This window comes from Desmodus rotundus, chromosome 2, assembly GCF_022682495.2.
Source record: "Desmodus rotundus isolate HL8 chromosome 2, HLdesRot8A.1, whole genome shotgun sequence".
Lineage (NCBI taxonomy): Eukaryota > Metazoa > Chordata > Mammalia > Chiroptera > Phyllostomidae > Desmodus > Desmodus rotundus.
Window position 1 is genome coordinate 43,885,989 of NC_071388.1, and position 23,339 is coordinate 43,909,327.

Consider the following 23,339-nt stretch of genomic DNA (forward strand, 5'->3'; position numbering starts at 1 on the left):
CATCCATTGTCCCCACAAGCTTTTATTATGGGAGCTGTAGTGGTGCAGTTATATATATTTGCAGCTCTTTATGTCACTCTGTACATTTTATTTGTATTTTCAAAAACCTGAAAGCCTACACCAGAGGCAAAAAGTGAATTATCCTTAAATTCTGACTTTTTAATATCCCCTAAATGAAAAGTAAGACGTGGTTTCTTAATACATTCCATAATTGTGTAGAAAAGCACGTGACCATTTTTCTAAGGTAATGAAAATAGTTTATTCCGCAGTGTTTGGGAAACGTGGAAAAGTTCTGACATGTTCAGTGTATTAAGTTGGTTTGGTAGTTTGGAGTTTTACCAAAAGTTATGTGTTTGTGATTGAATTTGTTTTCCAAGGCTCTGGTTTATTCTGGTGAAAATTGTGATAGTGAAGAAGAGAGATGTGACATTGTGACATGTCCTGCCTCTGGGCAGCTCCTCAACCCCAACAGCCCAGCAGCATTTTCCGACCGCCTCACGTTCAGCAATTTGTGTCCTAGTCTGTAGGTAGCGTGCGTCTGGTGCCCTTTCGAATGAGGGGGAAGCAAAATGTCTGTTATTTCTCATCATCTAGCTTCGTCATGTTTACCTTGTATCGTCAGTACTTACTTTTGAGAATTTCATGTTTCTGATCTTTTCTCATGAAACCAGACTTCTAAATTATGGCTCTACTGATATCTTTTGAATGTTTTTATTAAGGAATTTTCCAACTGTAAACTCATTTCATGTCAAAATTACCTGAGGATTTAGAATTCTCTTTTGTTTTAAATCTTGGCATTTCCCTCACTCATTTTTTTTCTGAGTGCATTTAAACTCACTAGTGTTATAGAAAGGAAAACTTCTGCCTAATTCTGAACCAGATCTTTGTCCTATTTCAGACAACTGTGGTTTCACATTTTGCTATTTTTTATGTGCTGCGTTAAACAAATGACATAGTCCCCTATATTTATAAACACCTAGACTTATTTAAATTTGTGTGTATCTTCAGAGACTTTGTTGAAAGTAGCAATTTCAGTTATTTTAAATTACTGAAATCTCCTAGATCACTGTTGATCAGACTCGGTTTTTTTATGTACATCTTGCCAAGAGAGAGCTTTATTTCCTTGCAAGAAAAACAGTCTGCAGTATGGATTTAGTAAAGTAAAACTATCCCTTTAAGACCGAGAGTGGCTATAGAACCTCCTTCTCTCTCCACTCCTAGTGGCTGTATTCTAGATTATATTTATTTTCATGTATAGTGTACTTGTAGGGAAAAAACAATAACTCTTAATTGTTTAATATCAAACAATAAAATCCTGTGTATCAGTGACTGTAAATAGATGGCTTTCTGTTTAAAAATTGAAGCTGCTCCAGAAGTAGGAATTAATTTATTTAGTAAACAAAGTCAGTCAAACCAGAGCCATGTCCTGGGGAACTGTCAAAAGAATGGTTCCTAAGGGCCGGAGGCCACATCCACTGGTATACGACAAAGCAGCCGTGCTTTGGATGGCAGAACCGGTCCGTTTGGTTTGTACCGTCTACCTACGCTCTCTCTTGTGCTACAGCTGAATTAATTACTTGAAGAGTTCAAATGTATTGAGATAGACAAGATGATCAATTCTTCCAGGTGGCAGCCTGACTCTAAACATTTTAATTAAAATAAACAATGTTCCCCCAACAACAACACTCTTTTACTTAAAAAAATTAAAGATAACACATTTCTGCTCTGTGTCGGGTATTATTCCTTAAGGAGATGGGGGAGAGAAAGACTGAGATAAGATGCCATCTTTACCCCTGAGGACTCTAGAAGGTAAGTCACCACACAAGATAATGGTGTTGTGGTTCAGAAGCTGGTGCCTGTAAATAGACTTTAGAATTACCTGGGGAACAGATGCTAGTGTTCTCTCTCTCTCTCTCTCTCTCTCTCTCTCTCTCTCTCTCTCTCTCTCCTCCTTCCCTCTCTCCTCTTCAGTGGTTTTTAGTGTGTTCAGAGTTGTTCAGCCCTCACCACAATCAATTTTAGAACGTTTTCATCATTGCAGAAGGAAACCCTGTACCCATTAGCAGTCCCTCATTTCCCCTCACCACCCCCAGCCCTAGGCAACCAGTAATCTGCCTTCTCTATACAAAGATTTGCCTATCCAGATCATTTCATATCAATGAAATCATGCAAGATACGTTTTTTGTGTGTGTGACTAGCTTTCCTCACTTAGTATGAAGTTTTCAAAGTTCATCCATGTTGTACAATATATTGGGGCTTCATTCCTCTCTATCACTGACTAATTCATATAAAATTGTACAAATATACCACATTTTATTTATCCATTCAATTGCTGGATATTTGAATTGTTTTCACCTTTTGGCTGTTATGAATAATGCTGCTATGCAAATTTGTGAACAAGTTTTTGTGTCAAGATATGTTTTTATTCCTCTCGGTTATATTCCTAGAAGTGGAATTGCTTGGTCATATGATAACTTTATGTTTAACCTTTTCAGGAAATGCAAACTGTTTTCCAAAACCAGCTGTACCATTTTACACTCCCACAAGCAATGAGGGTTTCCATTTCTCCACATCCTCATCAACACATTGTTATTATTTTGATTAGAGGCATCTTAGTGAGTTTGAAGTGGTAACTCCTGTGGTTTGGGTTTACATTTCCCTAATGGCTGATGACATTGAGCATCTTTTCATGTATTTATTGGCCATCTGTATTTCTCCTTTGAAGAAATGTCCATTCACATCTTTTGCCCATGTAAAAAATTAGATTATTTATCTTTTGATTATTGAGATTAAGTGTACTTTATATAATCTGGATATGAGTTCTTTACCAAATATATCGCTTGCGAATATTTTATTTTAGTCTGTGAGTTGTCTTTTCACTTTCTTGATATTGTTTGCAGCACAAAATTTTTAATTTTGGTAAAGTTCAATTTATCTTGCTCTTTTGTTACTTGTGCTTTTTGTGTCGCATCTAAGAAGGCTTTGCCTAAGCCAAGGTTATGAAGACGCACTCCTGGTTTGTTTATTTGTTTTTTCTAAGAGTTTTATAGTTTTAGCTCTTACATTTAAGTCTATGATCCATTTTGAGTTCATTTTTGTTCATGGGCTCAATTTCATTGAAGGAGTATATCCACCACAGTTCCAGCAGTATTTGTTGAAAAGACTGTTCTTTCCCCTCCCCACCAATTGAATTGTCTTGTCATCCTATCACAGAACTTAAAAAAATACTGGTGCTGTGTTCCCACCTCCAGAGATTCATATGTAATTGGTCTTTGATGGGCCCAGACATCTGCATTTTTAAAGCTCCCCAGATGATTCTAATGTGCAGCCAGGGTTAAAAACAATATATTGCCATGGGCTCAGTGGATTGAGCACTGGCCTGCGAACCAAAAGGTCACCTGCTCGATTCCCAGTCAGGGCACATGCCTGGGTTGCAGGCCAGGTCCCTGGTGGAGAGCGTGTGAGAGGAAACCACACACTGATGTTTCTCTCCCTATCTTTCTTTCTCCATTCCCCTCTCTCTAAAAGTAAGTAAATAAAATCTTATTAAAAAAACTATTGGCATAGACAAAGGGTTAGTCTTAGCAAAGAAGAGAGAGGATGAGTGAAGACATAGAACTCTGATACGGAAATGAAAGGGGAGGAGAGTTAAGATTCACACCAGAAAGCATGAATTTTCTTACTAAGTAGCTGTTAGTCATTTTCAAAGAGTGAGGGCATCACTGGAAGTTAGTGAAATATGTTAAATTAAAGGAAGAGAAGGAGCTAACATTTATTAAGCACATTCTACATGCCTATAAATCTGCTCAGAGCTTTTATGTACATTATTTCATTTAAAATAGAATCCTCATGAATATGAAGTAGGAATTATTGCCCCCATTTCACAGATGAGAAAACAGGTTCAGAAAGGGTCTGACTCAGCCAAAGATACCGGGTAGTGCACGTGATGCCCGGTTTTCAAATTCAGCTCTAATTCCTCATCCCATTCGTTTTCTTCTGTTTACCGTGGATTTTGAGCATTGAGTTCTACCAGGAATTGTTATTGGTCCAGGCCAGCATGAATCTTAGATCTTCTCTAGCAATGCGCTGGACTGGACAGACAGTAAGATAAGTTTGATGGTGGGGGTAATACAGGGATAAGTGTTGGCACAGCAGGGACAGTGGAAGAGTGTGGGGGTAAAAGAAGATTATCATGTGACACCTCATCATGAATCCAAGTCTGGCTATACTCTGCCTAGCAGCTGGCAGGAAAAATTCTAAGAGGATGGAGGGCCAATAGAGTAGGCATGCAAGAATGATCGAAGGGAATAGTTGGGAAACCATGATGGAAAAGAGGATATATCAAATAGAATTTGCAGGTGTAAAAGTGTTGACATTTATTTCATCAACAAATATTTATTGAGCATTTACTATGTGTTTTAGGTACTAGGTACACAGCAGTGGAAAAAACAGACAAAAATTCTTGCCCTCTTGCATTTATTTTATTGGGGAAGGCAAACAATGAATAAGTAAATTATGTTTAGACAGTGATAAATGTTAGGGAGCAAAATAAAAGTGGGAGGGGAATAGAGAGTACTGGGGGCGGGGTAAAGTCAGAAAGGGGCTTTTTCATTGTATAGTCTTTAGACAGATACAGATTCCTCAAACAGACAAGGAACCCTGTAAGTGAGGGGCTGGTTGGTTGACCAAGTCGGGCACTTTGGGTACGTAGAGTACCTTCTAATTACTAAAATGCCAAGTTAATATTCAGTATTAATTTTTTATTTACCACTTTATACCACATCTGGCAGAGCGGACACTCATAAACATTTGTTTATTGTGTGGTGCCTTTTTTTTTTTTTTGGATTAGTGAGTTTTCCTCTGGGTGGAGGGCAGGGCAGGGGTAGTGCTTGGGAGACTTTTTCAAACCCTGCTTGCTGCCCTATTCAGATAGATTTTTCTAAGTATGCGTGTGTGCCCATGGGGGTGTCCTTCATCATGTCACCACTGAGAGGGTCACTGCATAGTGAGTGACAGTTAAATGAGGAGCATTTGTCTAGTTCCCAGATGAATGGGCAGAGAACCACCAGTATAAGCGATATAGAAGACACTTAAATTTCTTTTGCTTTTTACATTTTAGCAGGAGATTCACATGTGCCACCTTTAATAAAGGGTGAAAGTATAATGAAGTTCTATTAAGCAAACATTTACCTGCCTTTTTTCTTTATCTACATCTCATCTGTTTACCTTCTGTAAGGCACTATGATGCAATGAGAAAAGAATTGGCCTAAGACTGTAAGGGACTATGTAGAAGTCTCAAGCTGCAACACGATTTTCTCAACTTTTTAAAAATTTATCCTCAGCTTTGGTTTTAACATACGAGATGAAAACATTGTTTTTCTAAAAGGTATTATTATTATTTTTTTTTAGAGAGAGGGAAAGGGAGAGAGAAAGAGAGGGAGGGAAACATCAATTGGCTGCCTCTTGCACACCCCCAGCTGCGGACCTGGCCCACCACCCAGGCATGGGTCCTGACAGGTAATCGAACTGGTGACTCTTTGGTTTGTAGGCCGGCACTCAATCCACTGAGCCATACCAGCCAAGGCCGAAAAAATTGTTTTTAGTTATGTCAGATGTCCTTTCTAACTCCAACATGGTAGGGTTCCTGGAATCTGGTTATTACCAAGATCAGTAGACACGTGACAATCTCTAAGACAATTTGGTTAGAATCTATCTTCACTCCAGTCTTTCATAGTACCTTTGTAGAAGCTCGAGTCCCACGGGATGCTGCCTAGTTAAGGAGGCGGAGAAAGTGTCAGAAGTGTCAGGAGATAACTGGGTGAGACATAAAAAAGTTAAATCACTTTCAGATTTGCCCAGGGACTTCCTTCTAAGCAGGAAATAGAGTCCTGATGAGGTCTGACCTTGCCATCTTTGGGCATGCCCATTATAAATGTCATCTGTCTTGGCCATTGTTCTTTGCAGTCAAGAGAGAGCTTTCATTAGATGAGTGATTGGGAGTCTGGGCTAATATGTGATGTGGGAACAGATAATCTGCCTGATAAGTTCAGTTTGGTTGTATATTGTAGCCTCTTCCTTAATAGCACCAACAAAAATGACTTTTATTGGTGCTATAAAAAAGAGAATCAAAATCTATATTGGCTCCTTCTGTCCACCTTGCACTACTCCTATCATTCTCTAGCTCAGGCTGAATCACGGCAAAGGATGAGAGACTGTAGTAAATAAGAAAATGAAGACCCATTAAATCCATAAATGTGTATTACCAGTCTTTGAAAAAAATAAGATTGTGTTAATTTTGCATGAGAGTTGCTAGCTTTTGAAAATTATTCTTTTCAGAATTCTCCAAATAACAAGTTGGTTGATCAATTGTTGTTTTGAGTTCGTAGATTTTATAAAAGAAAAAATATAAGTGAAAAATATCACAAAACAGAAAACTTCTTTTTCATTTTTGTGTCCATCAGTCTAGAATTTTCCTTATATTTGTGTAAAGAGGCAAGCAAAGAGGGCTAATGCTAGTCCTAACATCTACAATAATTTCATATAGTGGTTCCATTTAGTATTAATACTCACATATGTAGCAGTGTGGTAAAAACATCTTGCAAAAAGCAATCATGTATTGCAGGGCAATCCTAAGAGAATGTGTAGTAACTGTGCAATTTTAACTGTTGAAAAATTTTAAGGAAGAACAATTCAGGACTTCCCACTGACAGACGGTAATTTCCAGTGTGTATATTTGTACTGTGAATTCCTGGGCTGGCGATAATAGAAGAACTGAACAGTACTGGGAGGATATGTGAGTGAAACTCTAGGTTCCCAGGGCGAAGAGCTCAGGAAGTAGTCAAAGACAAAGCACTGGAGAAAGGTGCTGGGAAGAAAGGGAGGTGGAGCCCAGGGAGCCGGGCTGCCCTCACGGGTTCAGGCAGGCAGCAGCCAGGATGGCAGTTTGCACCTTCAACCAAAGAAAGTGGGTCTGGGACCCAGACTGAAAAAGACTCTTTGAGAGTCCTAAGGAGGGCTGTCACAGTTGCTATTACAAAAGAGGGCTCAATTTGCAAAATAAGCCCACTGGGCTTCTTATTACCCCTGAGGCACTGTGCCTGCATTTCTAGTAGCTGGCCTGCCTGCCTTTGATGGGACACATCAGGCTATCTGCAGGCATGGATAATTGAGATCAAGCCCACCAAAATACAAAGCCATGATTGCTTTTTCCAGGAAAAATAATCTTTTGATGAAAGTGAGATTAAGCATTTCACTAATTATTGTCCAATTGTTTCCTCTCATATAGGAAATTCAAATGCATATGTACACTAAAAAGAAACAGATGCAACATACCTTTGGATAGCTCTAGTCACTACTTTCTAGATCTAAATTACAGACTCATTAAAAACCTTTGCTAAGCCTAGAAGCTCCTGGGAAATACCCACCTGATATCGCAGCTGCTAGGGTCAAGAGCCAATTTGAAAAGCAATTGTACTGTTTTGCCAGGTTCTCCCTCCTCTCCTCTCAGCCTGCCTCCCCGCCTATTTCTGGCCATTTTTGAACAGAATTCCTTCCATCTGCTTGTCTAATCAAAAATAACTGAACATTTGCTTTGTACTGCTTGTGTTAATTATCAAAGCGGAGCCCTAATCTCATCCTTAAATATTCTCACAGACTTGGAGACCAGAGATTTTTTTTTTTTTTGAGAAAGAAAAACAATCACATAATCCTTTGTGTTTTCTGTAATGATCTTTTTTCCAATCAGGGCTCCTGGCACAACACATTGAAACAGTACTCACTCCCCATTACCTGCTCTCCTTTGATCAGTTATCTACATTGATAAGGATTTCTTCAACTAAATTTTATACCTTTGATACTGGCTTTTGTTAGCGTGAAACTGCCTTTGCCTTGGCTTGTTTTATAAGTAGGCTTTCTCTTTTTCCTGCTATCTGAAAGGCCATGGAATAGTTATAAAAACAAAAACCAGCTAGCCAACCAGATTCTAAAAGCTTTGGACCAAGTCTGGAAAATAAAAATGACCAAGAGAGCCTCATTATTAATGCAGAGCAAAAGGGCTCCTAAGGTAAGGAAAAGGAGGTGACTACAAAAGAAAATGTCTTATTATTATGAAAATCATTTGCCAAGTTCCTGATGGATATGAACCGTAATGTGCTTTACCTGAAATGCATACGATTTGTAGTCAGAAAGGTCTTCACTCGGGAAAATAGTTATGCACTGGAACTGACTGAGTGCTGGACTAGAAGGTTTAGGGTGAGGAAACTTAGGCTTGAGGCTTCCTCTTCTAAGAGAAATCACCTCCGGTTCACTCCTGGGTGGTCATAACCAGGGATTTGCCAAAGGCTAGGAAACGAAGCTTTGGGGTCTTTGAAACCTATTCTTTCATTGCTGTATATTATCACAGGAAACTGAAAAAGTAAAAAAATAAATAAATAAATGTTTCTTTGACACTTTCTACCAAAGCCAATTCTTCAGATTCTCTTATTTTTGAATATAATTCATAAAACATAACATGTTTATGAAAAACTACTCAGTAAGAATTTTTTCAGATACCTTAATGGTAGATTGTTTTATAAAGTATTCCTAAATAGAAAAGAGAAAACATTTTTGTTTCTCAGTTGACCCATCCCTACTGGCCTCTCTCCGCCAGCCATGACTAGGACCAACAATTCTGATTACCTAACCCACCTCCACGAAACTTGGCCCTATTCAGTGAAGACTTCTTTTGATAAACTGTATAACTCAATTACTTTTTCCCTCTCATCTACAAAAAAAAAGATGCATTAGCAGTTTAAAAACATAAATTCTGTAAGAGACTTAACCCATGGACCAGCTTACGCAGTGGTTCCCAAAGTGTGGTCCCAGGACCAGGAGCACCAGCCTCACCTGGAGACTTGTTAGAAATGCAAATTCTCAGGTCTCACCCCAGAAAGTTTCAGAGTAGGGCCCAAGCATCTGTTCTAACAAGCTGGCTAGGTGATACTGATGCATATGAAAGTTTGAGCATGCTTGATGTATAGCAGAGCTTCTTAGACTTGTAATGTGCGTAAGAAACACTTGAGATTTTGTTGAAAACCAGATTCTGATTCACTCAGGCTGGGATAACTTTGTTAGCATCTGATTCACTACCAGGTAGTGAAGATGCTACCGGTCCTCGGACCACACTTTGCAAGTAGCGAGAATCTGAAAGACACGCACAAGCCACTCCAAGAACGACTGCATTAGGTCGGCTCTATCAAAGCTGTAACTGTCCCAGCCCTGGCTGGGGTGGCTCAGGAACGTCTCCCCCTAACCAAAAGGCTGAGGTTTTGATTCCTGATCAGGGCATAGACCTAGGTTGAAGACTCAGTCCCTGGCACGAGATCAGTCAATGTTTTTCTCTCGCACCTATGTGTTTCTCTCTCTCCCTTACTGCCTCTCTAAAAAGCAATGAAAAAAATGCCCTCTCCAAAAATAAATAAGTAAAATCTTTTAAAAAGAGAAAGGAAAAATAGTATTCCTGTCCACAAACATCCCCAGTCAACTTGGACAGACTGATGCATACACCCACAATGTTACAACAGAGCTGTGGTTTTCAAACTTTTTGCTCTTAGGACCAAAAAAGTTATTGAAGGCTCACCCCAAGGGCTTTTGTTTCTATGAGTTGTATCTTCTCTATTTACCATTGTCAAAATTCAAACTGAGGGGAAAATTAAAGATGATTTATTTTTTAACAAAACCATTGCACATTAACATAAAGAACTTTTTAATGAAGAATAACCATAGTTACCAAACCTCCAACTTCTCGTAGGAAACAAGCATTAGGAGAAAAGACCTTTGCAAGTTTCTTCAGTGTCCGACACAAGAAATTAGATGATAGCTAGAGTCTCAGCTCTCTTCTGCTTCCGTCTATTGTGGTGTTGAGTGGCATATAGTAACTGCTGGGAAATTTCATTGTGTACTTGTGAGAGAGTGTAAATTAAAAGGAAGATAATGTCTTTTGATTGAAAATATTTCTTTGTCTTTTTTTTTTTTTAATGAGTTTGTTTAGTTCCAGACGATACAGAATTCAGGAAAGAACAGGGACAGGGTTCTGGACTGGGTTTCTCTGACCTCACGGCTAAGGGTGAAACAGCAGAGTGAGAAGAACTAAAGAGATGAGCCACTGCATGATTATTATTAATATCTTTCCAAAAGTTTGTTTTTAAATGTACAACAGGCTTCCAGACAACACTTCATTCTAGCTATAGGTGGCAAGAGATGGTATATCAGGGAATGAGGGTGTTCAAACAGGAATGGAATGAAGGATCGCCATGGCCCCAGGCACAAGGAACAGCTCACTTTTTGCCAGGTTTCTTAATTCCACCATGGCCAGAGGGCCCTTCCCTGCGGCCTTCGCTTCTAGCTCCTCAAGTTTCTTCTGCTCCTCTTTTTGCTTCTGCTCAAATACCTCATCTTCCTCATTTATTCCTTGGGCTGCCTCAGGGACTTCTTCTTGGCACCTTTGTGGCCAGACATGGTGCCTCTGTATTTTTTTAAGAGGATTTTTAAATTAAATTTATTGGGGTGACTTTGGTTAATAAGGTCACATAGGTTTGGTGTACATTTCTATGGTACACGATCAGTGTATTGCATTGTGCGCTCCCCACCAAGAGTCAAATCATCCTCTGTCTCCATGTATTTGGCCCCCTCTACCCTCTAGTACTCCAACTCTGGGTAACCACCTCTCTGGTAACCACCACACCGTTTTCTCCTCCGGGGTCGCTGAGTCGTGGGTAACTCTCATCTTAGTTTTTCGAGGAGCGTCCATCCTCTTTTCCGTAGTGGCCGTACCAGTTTACATTCCCACCAGCGGTGAATGAGGGTCCCTTTATCCATAACATCTTATTACAAAAATAGCTCTGACCTCGCAGACCCCCTCAAAGGTCCCGGGGACCCCAGCAGGGCCACACACTGAGCACCGCTGCATTGGATGTGAGTGTGAGGAAGAAACAGGAAGAATCGCTAACCTCTGTATTGTGCTCACAGATAACGTCTGCTGTTGTGCCAGGTACTGTTCGCAGTGATTTACGTACCCAAACCTCATGACGACTCTATGAGGAAGGTGCTATTATTTTCCCCAGTTTGCAGATGACACCAAACCACAAAGAGGGTGAATTCCTCAAAGTGGAGCCAGCATGTGATTTCAGATAGTCTGGCCGCGGGTCTGACCTCTGTCCTGCGCCGCTGTGCTGCTTCCTAGTTGGGAACTGAGTTAGATTTCATGGAGAAGACAATGTTTTTCTTAAGGGATAGGCAATAGGGGTTCTTTTAGACAATCTTGGGAGAACACTTCCTGTTGCTAAACATCGAGCAGGATTTTTTTCTTGGGAAAGTTTACAGCCTTCAGCTTTAACTAACTAGTTTCTTCTAAATCACTTTACATTCAGATTTTTTTCCTTTCTCCCAACTGCATCAATAACACCGTCCTATGCACCCCAGTCTGCCCAGGGTTCCAACAGTAGCTGCCAGTTAATGCAGCTTCAAGGCTACAAGCAGGATTTCCCCCCATTTTTATTGCGATAAAACATAAATTACATAGTTTACAATTGTAACCATGTTGCAGTGCATACTTCGGTGGCACTGGGTACATCTGTGTGGCTTTCCAGCCATCACCACCATCCACCTCCAGAACTTGGACATTTTCCCAAACTGAACTGCTGTCCCCATTGAGAAATATAGCCCCGATCCCCGTGCCCTCCCCCAGTCACTCTCAATTCACATTCTACTTTCTGTCTCTGTGAATTTGACTCTAGGTGCCTCACATTAGTGAAATCATTAGCCATTTGTCCTTTCGTGACTGACCTATTTCATTTAGCATAGCGTCTTCAAAGTTCATCCACGTTATGTGTCAGAATGTCCTTCCTTTTTAAGGCTGAATAATGAAGTCAAGTTTTGTTTGTTAGGGATAAATCATAATCACATGGCCTAAAGAAATAGTTAATTAAAAGAGAAAAAGAACATACAATACTATGGAACTTAAAGAAAGTAACATAAACTCATAATGAACTGCTGCTATGCCTTATTGCAAAGCTGTTTTCAGCAATTACCCTAAGAGCCGGACGGTTCCCTGGACAGGAAGCACTCAGCAGGAGATAAGAAGGGGAGAACGTCTCTGGGCAGGAGCTGGGACCGCTGTGTGTGCACCGTGTGTGCCATAGCCAGGTCTCAGGGTGCTGGCCTTCTTTCCCTCTCTGCTGCTTTTCCTGATCCCATTCCCTTTGCCCCATCCCAGAGACAGGGAGACAAAATGCTCTTTCTAGTAACAGCCATTTTATGGAACTGTCCAGTTTCAAGAGCAGATGAGTTGAATATTTTACTCTAACTCTATAACATAAAAGCCTAAAGAAACTAAAGTACATTCTATTTGAGCATAACTGGAGCTTCTTTCGTGAGGGGTGGGGGGTAGAGGAGCTGCTGTGGGTCATGGTCCTTGAGAAGGGCTTGTAGAGGAAAGTTTTTGTTGTTATCCTGGGACCATGCAGAGAACTCAGCTTTCAGAATGTTCTGGAACGATTAGCATGTGCTGGAGTGTGCACCGGGTGTAGTGGTGAACAGCCTAGTCATGGCACTGCCCTCACAGAATTTACAGACTAGTAGAGGAGACAGTTAGAGACAGTTGTAATATACAGTGATACAGTGAATCTCTTAGGGGAGGGCAGGTTAGGGAGGGGGAAGGAGCACAGGCAGCTAGCGGAGGATGTAAAACAGAGCATCTAACTCAGATGTGAGGGATCCAGGAAGGCTTCCCGCAGAGAGTGACTACAGACGTGAACCCTAAAAAGCAAGCAAGAGTTGGGTGGAAAGAGCTATACAGAGTGTGTGGCACGCAAAGAGCACTGCACGTGCTGAATTCCAGAGGTGAGAGAGAGAGAGCAGTGAATTCAGAGAAGTGAAAAATTCTGATTGCTGGATTGCAGGGCCCTAGCCAACATGAGGCTGGAGCAGCAAAGTGTGCAAAGAGGACTGGACTTCATTCTAGGACCAGATTTTATAAAGTTGAGCAGTGTGTTCAGAATTACATGCTAGGAAAAGCGCTCTGGCTATGGAGAGAATGGAATAGGATGGAGAGACCAGCGATAGGGGATTGTTAAAATAATGGAGACAAAGATGACGAACTGTGCTGGAGAGGATTATTGTGATGGAGAGAAGTGCGCAAATTAAAGAGGTGCTCAGAATGCTACAGGATACTTTTTAAAGGTAGAGTAGTAATTCATACACACAAAAGAATTAGGTATCAAAGATTTTATTTAACTCATTAATTAATGAGGGAACCAGTAAAATGTTATAAGAAAAATTCAGAGAACACACATATGTGTAGGCAACAGAGAATGCTGAAATTAATGTGCAAAACCAGTGTCCACAGGGCATTAATAATTCATTGCGTTTCACCAGATACAATTCATTTGCATTTATATGGACAAGAATCAGTTGCATTACTAGTGTGCTACAATTTTTAGAATTGCAAATATCTCAAAAACAAGGAAAGCCTCGTACACAGTGGGAATGGTGTGGTAGGCAAGGATACTCAGTAATCTTTTTTGCCTATTTCAGTCTTTGGCAATATTCCCCGACAAGAAAATATGCACAGGATTTTGGTGACTGGTTTGACATAGTAGTGGTGAGCATGGAGGAAAAGAGAGAGAAAAATCAACTGTGACCATTTGTTCAAGGAGACTGGGGGAACAGTCAGCCAAGATTTTGAACATGAAACAGAAGGGTACAATGGGAAAGTTTTGGAGGGGAGGAGTAATAGGAGATGGGGCCAGGGAAGGGATGCACAGGGAAATACAGGCTGGAGGCTAAACCAGAGATGCTTATATTGTGGGCAGTAACAGAGGAGGACAGGAGTGTGATGCAAGGTGGGATTAGCTGGCGACAAGGTCTGAAGAATTATTCCCAGTAGTCCTCTGATCTATAGTGCCAGTGTTAGAACTCCTCATTTATCCTGTGCCCCTCTGTGCACTTGCCCCTAACATCTGCTTGCTTGGAGTAAAACCCTAAAGAATGACGTTGGTTAAGAATGCAGAAGGTGATTTTGATGTAACTAAATTGTTTTAAAGAAAATACACTCTGAGGATGGAGAACCATGTCTTGTGTATCTCTCTGTGCCTTGGATACCTAGCATAACATCCAGTAATTATATTTCATAATGAAAGACTAATGTATTGGATTAAAGCCTAAAAGAGTTCACAGGCTTACCCCAGATCATGTAACTGCTTAAAGTAAGGATTCTAGGGTTCATACTCAATTCTTCTGACGTTAAAGCTCACATCACGAGGATGAGTGAGTTACCTTAGAACACCTTGTGGAATTTCCAGCCTAGCAATTATTAAGAAAGATGAAAAGGTATTTTTTATTTTTTTAATTTATCATGTTTCCAGTAACTAAATATAACTGCGAAATTTAGATATACTTTTTCGAAGGAGAGATAACTTTCAAAAAGGACCTAGTTTGAAATTAGATGGACCTGACAAGCCATCTACTAACTGTGTAAACTTGGACAAGTTATTTAACCTCTGTGACCCTCAGCTTTCTCATCTATGAAGTGATGCTAATATTCGCCTCTGTGAAGGTACGAAGATTGATTGAGATGAAGCATAAAAAAAAGTATAAGCACAATTGATGCTTTAACAGACACTGGCATTTTTTTTCTCCTAAGGCTTAAAGGTTTTGCACACTCACTTTATCCCAAATCTGCTTTTATTTGACGTGACTATATTTAACACTTAGCTCTTTTGCTTAATTCTTGATCAATCTAAATTTATCTTTTTCAATATAATTTCTGTACAAAGATCTTTATTTCTTGATATGTTTATCACCTCTTTCAAGTACTTCGCTTTTCTCCCTGTCTTCCCAGTGTACTGGCTTTGCTCTTTCTTTTCAGTATGCTAAGCTTTGCCATTACCTATTTTCAGAATCACATTGCTGAATTACAACTCCAATTGGCTTTGGTTTGTTATAGTTTTTTAGGTCCCATTTATTACTTCTCAGGTACAACAGTCATTTCTAATTCAACATCTATTTCTAATTCAGCCTTCAAAATGCCATTATAATTCAACATCATTGTGATTTTCCTTTTTTAAAGGAACTTGTTGAAAGTCCATACAATATTATATTCCTCTGACATTTATGGAATATATGCAAATATGCTAAAATCATAAATGGAGAGACACATTCTGTCAGACCTATCGTGGTCAAAGTATTTAAGGGAGTTTAAAGTGCTACAATAAGGACTTAATCAGTTTCCCTTTGTTGAGGAAAGGGAACGTTAATAAATTGTGTTAAATCTGAATTTTCCTCCAAGAAGAGTCAATTCCTGCTCAGCCAACCTCACAGGGCTATTATGAGACTCAAATGAGATTAAAATATATGGAATTACTTTGGAAACCCAGGATATAAATGTAAGATACCAATGATTATTGTTATTTACACTCTTCTTGTATGTCCCCAAGAACGCAGGCCAGTGGAGCACCCCACACAGGAAGTATCTGTATGCCCCCAAACAAATAACAGCTGATTGTGATTCCTTCCCTCCTTCTGTTCGTTTTTCTGACTGGCAATCATAAGGCTTTCTCCGATGAAACCCTATATGTTCACTTGCAGTGACTAAAGGCATTCAGACCTTTTCATTGCTGGGTGTTGTGTTTGCAGAGTTATTTACACCACCTAGCAACCTGGCCCAAGACAAACAGTCCCTACTAGCCACCCAGTGACTTGCTATACCTGTCATAGCCCTGTTAATGTAACAGCAAACATATGCTCTAGCTAGAAGATGGAGTTGCCCTCCCCCTCTTTAACTGTTAAATTCGTTTCTGTACTTGTTTTATGGTCTGTGGAACTAATCTGTCAAATGAGGGAATCTTACATAGCAGAGGGCATTTGGTTCAATCATCTTCACCCCAGCAGGAGCCTTATAATCTTTCTGGTGGAGAGGGCTTTTTCAGTAATGCGAGAGCTAATCAGTTCTGAGAGATCCTTTTCTATTGTTAGATTGTTCTGATTCCTTATAGTCACAGAATGTTTTTTTAATCATTAAAAAGGACCTTAGGTCTCCAGTTGGGGGCGTGCCTCTCGCAATGAAAGAAAATCAATGCGAGATGTTTCTTTTCCTCTTTCTCCTTCCCTTCTCTTCTCTCTAAAAAGAATTAATAAATAAAATCTTTAAAAAACAAACAAACAAGAGATTTAGAAACCATTACTCCAATTCCTTCAGTTTGCAGATGAGGAAATTGAGGCCCAGAGAGGTTAGGTGACTTGTCCAAGGCCAAACGACCAATTTGTGACACAGCTGCCTCCTGGGAGCTTATTTCCCAATCACTGAACCGCAGCATCACTGAAGTCAAGTGCGTGAATGGTATCAGATGCTATTATGCAGTGTAGAAGTGCTGTAGTGTGCAGTGTACTTTAGCCTAGCAAATATTTATGTTGTGTTATGAACTTGTTTTTATTTTGATGGAGAAAATTTAAATCTTTTTAAAAAAATTATGTACAATTAGCTCCTTAAAACTTCATGAGAAATACCCTGCTTTAGAAAGGCCATTTTTCCTTTGCTTTTCTTTTTTGGGGAGGAAGAAGTCATCAGTCTGAGTCTTACAGCATATCTAAGTCATGTGGCCAAAAAAGACACAAAAACACCTTTTCTGCCTGACATGAGGGCTGTGGAGTGGACTGGAGCCAGAGGCTCTTTAGTATTCCTGTCAGGCTTTGGTCCCACGCCTGTCAGTGGCAGCACAGATGAGACGAGGTAGAGCCTGCCCATATGCCGGGGGGCTTGGAAAGGTCGCCTGGCCTCTGCCTGCCTTCTGGAAGGGCTGCCCTTCTAGGGAATCTGCAGCCTTTTGTCCTGTGAAATCACTCGTGGGAAGCTGTAGGGTCACCCCTTGCCGTGTGTGCGTGTGTGTGTGTGTTGGGGGTCGTGAAGAGGAGGACACCACACTGGTTGGCTATGATGGGAGAAGCCGAGCGACTCTGAGAGGGGTCGAGGTGTGTGGACAGACCGAGGGGGGGCCGGGAGTTGGAAACGGTGAAATCTAGAGAGCTGACGAGCAATGCTGTCTCTTCGGAGAAATAACCAAGAGCTTTAGAAAGAGGACCTGGCACAGCTTTGAGCCTGTGATCCAGTGGTCTAGGCTTCATGTCTTTCAGTTTTAGTTAAATATTTATTTCAGGCTTAGCAGAGGCACCAGCAAGAAAGGCATTTTCTCTCAAAATGTCAGACCTTTGGCCTCTTACCCTCGTAAAGACAGATGACCAAACTCCTTTCCCAAAAGCACAAAGCCTCATCAGTTGTTACAATCTATTTATTAATCTATCTCCCTATATTATAAACAGGTATCATTGCTTGTCTTCATTTCTGTTTGTGGCTAACTCCCCTGTTAGACTTGTGTTCTAAGGAACAGGAACTTTTTTAAAAAAAATCATGGAATATGTAAGGCATACCCAGAGCTAAAGAGGATGCCATCTTTATGCTTTTATATTCCCATGAGGCTTCTGGGAAGCACTGCACAGCACCTGGCATACGGCAGGCACTCAGGAAAGGTTGTCAATTGTAGCACTCACTTCCCTCCTTCTTACACACGTGCAGTCACCCTTTCTTTCTTTCCCTGGCAGCCTATGTGGAATCGGAATCGTTTTTTCTGGGGGCCCAAGCTCTCGGGGTCACAGCCCATACACTCCCATATTCATGGAAATGGTAGCTGTTCTGCAAAGCCTTTGGAACACTGGTGCCCACATTGGACAGTTCTGCTTGTTAATGGTGTTAGAACTCAGAAGTGGTGAAGTGTTCTATTCAGAAGACTTAAATTTTAAATAAAGGGAGGAAACAAAATAAAGGTATAAATAGCTAACGGGAATGTGAATGTGGCTTTAAATGGTAGAATGGGTTTGTTATCTGTGTCCGCTGTTGCATCCTTTAGCCATGACTGATTTTTTGAGGAGAGGCAAGAAGTGGCTCGTGGAAGACGGAGGGGTTGGAAGGGAGGAACACTGTCCAGGCAGGGAAAGGACAGGAGGAGATTATTTGTGTGTGTGTGCGCTTGTGTGGTGAGGGGGAGGGGAGGGAGCCTGGTGGTGGATTCAGGAGGGTTGTGAAAGAGACAAAGGAAAATGACAAATATAACCCTTAAGAATAATACTGATCACCAGCCTAAGAATAAAGTGAGTCGGTAAAATGTATAACTGTCCTGATGTGAGTATAATAATTAAGTGAAAGTTTTCCCTCATGTTTGTCTCCCCAACAGCATGTGGTCCTTTGTCCCAGTTTTAGTTGAACTACTTCCTTATTCCATTCCAAACTGCCGTGCCTGATAGAGTGTATGTGAAACTGGAAACCGCAGCCAGCTCCCTCCTCACTGCGGTTCCCTAGAGGGCACCTACCCTGCTTTGATTAGTGGTAGCATCTTGTCATCTCCACTGGAAAACTCTCCCTCACCATCACGTCCAGCCAGCGACTATATCCGACCAATTCTGTCTTCTAAATATCTCTCGGATTCTTCCCATTCACTGCATCGTAGCTTTTTTCTGTCCTCCATCCATCTATAGTCTATCCTTAGACAGAATTATCTTTCAAATCTAACATGTCACTTCCCTTCACCTCTCCATACTTCTCTGCCCATAGGAGAAAAGAAAGTCCTCTCATCTACCTTTCTAGCCCAATGATTTACATCCCTCATCACCTCCTACCAGCTTTGCAGACATTTCTCCCTCTTCCCAAAGAACCGCGTGATTTCCTTTACACCCCTGTGCATTTGTGCAGGGTCTTCCTCTTCCTTATACCCCTTTCCTATCCATCCTGGACAGCAATTTCCCCTTCCATGGACTTCAGAAATGTGTGCCCATTTCCCCTAGAGAGCTTCTGATACACAGGAATCATTTATTTGTATGTTTCTCCTCTAATAGATTGTGAACTCCTCCAGAGCAGGGAGGGGTCCACTGTTTTGTTTATCTTTGCATCATCCTTATTGCTTAACACAGAGCCCGCACCCTTGGAGATTAGTGAAGCATTTATTGAATCAGTGAATGAGCTGAATAGAAAATACTGATAAGCAACCACCTTCCTCACAGATAAGGGAGTTTTTTTAGTCTTGTGATTTCAGTAGCACATCTGATGACTGCCTTTCTCACATGGCTGTGGTGGGAACTGATGTGAGAATGTCTATAAAAGTCTTTGAATATCTAAGAAGATGTGTCAGGCCTGAGCTCTAGGTATTTAAGCGGCATACAAAAAAAAATTGTTTTACCTTTTCTGACTTGTATTCTCTTTCTAAGAATAATCCCAGGTGCCCACTAATGCTTAATGTAAGACCTCAGAAAGTATCCTAACTGAATTTTCCTTTCAGCTTATAATTTTCTGATTATTTTTATAAACTTGATTTTCTGCATTGTTTCCTTCTTAATAGGATCATTCCTGTCTTCTGTCTCCTTTTCACCTGGTTATGCCATCCTTACAATGCTCACCTTTGGAGGAAGCAGCCCAAAGCAGCTAAGCTTTCAATAGGAGGCAGAGGAGAGTAAGCAGCCCCTAGCGCAGTGTCTGGGCTGTGCCATTTCATACAAGCACACGCGTGCCAAGTCACACAGCTTCTTGCTAGGCTAACGTCTCGGTTTTCATTCTATGGTAAATAACATCACCTTTTACTTTTCAAAACATTAAGAATAGATGAAGCAGCTCTAAACCTATTGTTTGTTCTTTCTTCTTTTTGCCCAGAGCTTCTTGAATCATAGCATCCCTTCTAGTTGCCAATATTTAAAGTGTGAGAATTTTCCCTAAAAGTTCCTGAGTTCAGAAATTGGCTATGGGGCTTTGGATGCAGGGTTGCGGGGGGAGGGTTGCTCCTGAGAGTCCCTTTTGAAAATCTGAGAGCAGAGTCCCTTGCCTGGACTCGGGGCTGCCCGGTTCCTCAGTCCCTTCTATGGACGGCTGCACTGATAGATGGACTCTCCTAGGGGAGCCTCATGGATCAGCCCTCCGTCCATTACCATGGAGCAGGATTATAATTTACAGCCCAGATGGTGACTGACTACCCCACCACTCCCTATTTACTTTAGTAAAGTGGCAGAGGTATTAACTATTAAATTGCTTCCCTCTTTTTAAAATAGCTGATGCTATTTTCCAAGGGCTCTATATAAAAATACTTATTAAAAACATTGAAAAAATTAAGTTTCATCAGAATGTGAAGAACATTATGCATTATTTAAAAAAAAACACATGGTAACATTTATTTTTCTTGGTCTCCCTCTGTGTGGAAATGAGGTTTTAAGGCACAAATTCTGGTCAGATTGCTGTATTTTCATAGGAGAATCTTCACAGGAGGGTGTCAGCATGCTCTTCTTCTTGGCTGGTTGTTAAAGCTTATGGATGTACATCTTACATGCATGCCAGGCTCCTGCTGATAGGATTTAACAATTCTTAGCTACTCAGTTTTTTTTTTTTTTTTTGAAAGCTTGAATGTGATAAATAATGGTCAATGCAGATTTCCTGAAGGAGATGTAGTCCCTGCCCTTCTGGATTAAATCAGACTTTCAAAGAGCTATTATTTTACTTAGAATCTCTGACGGTAAGCATTTCTTTTCTGGAATATTTGGGAATCTCACCCTGTGTGGAGAGGTACTCTCAACACTCTCCTGGGAAAGATGCTACTGTATTTGTGGGGAGGGTATTGTTGAGCCTATTTCACCATTTTTTATGGTTCAGTGAAAGACGCTGACCTCTCAGGCTTTAGTATGAGTGAAAACTGTTTCTGCTGGGCAATGGGTATGTTTCTATCTTACATGAAAATTAATCGTATCTTTTGATCCACGCGGATTCTGGTCCAGACTTGTAGACCACCTTTAACAGTTGTTAGCATGCAAATTATTTTTGTCCACTGGTTTTTACCTTGGATTTTTCTGCTTTGTTTTGTTTTGTTTTGTTTTTGGCATTTTATTCCTATTTTCCCTTTACCTATTTACCTATTGTACTGTGTGCATTTTTGTCAGTAGCCTCAAGTGCTTTTTAGGACAGAGTCCATGTGTCTGTCTCCTAATATGTATTTGTTCAATGAAATCAATTTAAGAAATTGAGCTTAGTATAGTCAGTCTCAAATAAAACCATTATATCATGACTTTCAAATTCTAGTATGCCGCTGTGTTTTTGAACCCTTAAGATCTTTAAGAGCTCCACAATGTGAACCCTGGACGCATCGATTAGACAGGATGTAGAGGCCAGATGACGCCTAGAAGTCTTACTGTGTAATTTAATCCTGGGTGCCGTGTTGTTTGGCTTCACTGGACACCAAGTGCGCATATGTAATTATGTGCGCATGTGTAAAAAAGCCCAATCCTGACAGGAAAGAGAGGGAGGCACATCATTAGCAGAGATTAGATTTGTCTCTCCAGCTGGGCAATGTGCCTCTGAATTCCAAGGGCTTCCCCAGTGTAAATTATGAGAGACTCAGCTGCTGTTCAGTTCCCCTCTGGCTGAACCGCGTGTGCTAATGCTGTTAAGCTGTGGCTCAAGAGGCAAAATGTCCTGATAGATCTTATAGATATATCTTATTCACATAAAAAGAAAAACCTTTCTCCTCGTATTCACAGGATAGTGGTACATAGACTTCTCAAGTTAAAAATAAAAAGGCAAAATGGAAAAAAACACAAACTGCGTGCCAAACTTAGCTGCACATACAGTACTTTGAAAATTGGTAGTAGACTAAATTAATTTCTGCTCCGCTGAGGCAAATAGGAGTAACCTAATCCTAAGAGTTTAATTTGGACCAGTTGAGAGTATCTGACTTTAGGTCTGCTGCTGCTCTGAAATTGGTGAACTCTAAGCAAATTAACCCCACCTGGCACTCTGAACCAAATCCAGGTTCAGGGCCACACAAGGGTCTTGTCTGAAGTTCTTCGGCAACAACGGTACACTAATATGAAAACATGCACATTTTCAATATTGCATGAAGCACAAGGCTTAGCATGCTATACATATCAATTGATTGAGCAGCATTCACAGCTGCAGTAAGTGATCTGTTTCAGTTTTTCTGTTGACAAGGCTATGTGCGTGTTGTACTAAAATCCAGTTCAGAAAGGGTGTGGTGTCTTTTTTCTGTGATTTTATTGCCTAGGACAGCCAACTTATTGACACGGATAAGCCAAATGGTCAGTTTATCCACTGAAGGTCAGGGAGAATAAATTAAATGCACAGATAATAGAGGAACTGTAATTGATTGTTTTAAATGTTTTTTTAAAGCCATTAAGTTTTTTTCTTACCAAGCCTATTAACAAGTAACAAAATTGTCTGACCTAAATGGAGTTTCCCTTCCTTCTTCATTTGCTTTTCCTTTGGAGAACATTTTAATAGGATGAGAAGTAGGGCTATTTCCTGTAGGACAGGAAGTCAGATAGCAGTGGGAGCATCCCCTGATCAGTCTTCGGGACTGTAAACCGACACAGTACCTAGTCGCTTGGTCACCATCAATATCGGCAGTGGCCACAGCAGCTATGCTTACACTCTGCATAAATAGCAGCCGCCCAAATAATGTATCAATTTAATATTAAATAATGGATGTGACTGAGAATTGATTACTTATTTCCTATTTGTGAAGACTTTAGGAAGAGGGGAGATTTTATTTTATTTTTTTAATTATTTTATTGTTGTTCAAGTACAATTGTTTACATTTACCTTCCCACCACTCCCTGCCCCGCCCCCCCCCACCAGCCATCCCTATCCAGATGGGAGATTTTAAATACAAAAGACTAAGGAGAGACACTTGTGGTCAATAGGGAGGCATAGATAGACATGCTTTGCCTCCTCATGCAACCATAGAAAGAATTACAACTAGATCTCAAAACAAATAACACCTAGAACTGTCAAAAAAGTGAGCTGTATGGAAGTCTGACAACCAAGGATTTAAAGAAGCCACATTCATCCAGATGGGTAGGAAGGGCAGATTCGTGGAGACGGGCAGAAAGGTGCAGAAACACAAAAGAGTGTGGCGCAGAGAGCTGGTGTCTGGAAAAGAACAGAAGGTCCCACATTCACATGTGGTGATAAAAATCAGGAGGGATACCTTGGGAGTGAGTGATCCCAGCCCCAGGCCAGACCACACAGCCCAGAGTTCCAGTGCCAGGAAGATAAATCCCCATAAATTCTAGCTAAAAACCAGCAGGAGTTGGAGCAGTGGAAAAAACTGCCAGATTTTCAGGAGACTCCGTTTAATGGGCCTGCATGGACTTAGAACATATACAAACCCACCCACTCTGGGATTCACCACCAGGGCAACAGCTGGAAGGGTGCCGATCTCATACAGGAAGTGGATGGAGTGACTGGAAACAGGGTGAGCCCTGGG

The 23,339-nt window shown here is 40.7% G+C and overlaps 1 protein-coding gene across 3 annotated transcripts in view; it reads left to right on the top strand.

The window, feature by feature from the left end:
• Window positions 1-23,339, top strand: part of MAP3K13 (mitogen-activated protein kinase kinase kinase 13) — a 120,897-nt gene that overhangs the window by 36,075 nt on the left and 61,483 nt on the right. The gene's annotated exons all lie outside the window — the stretch shown is intronic.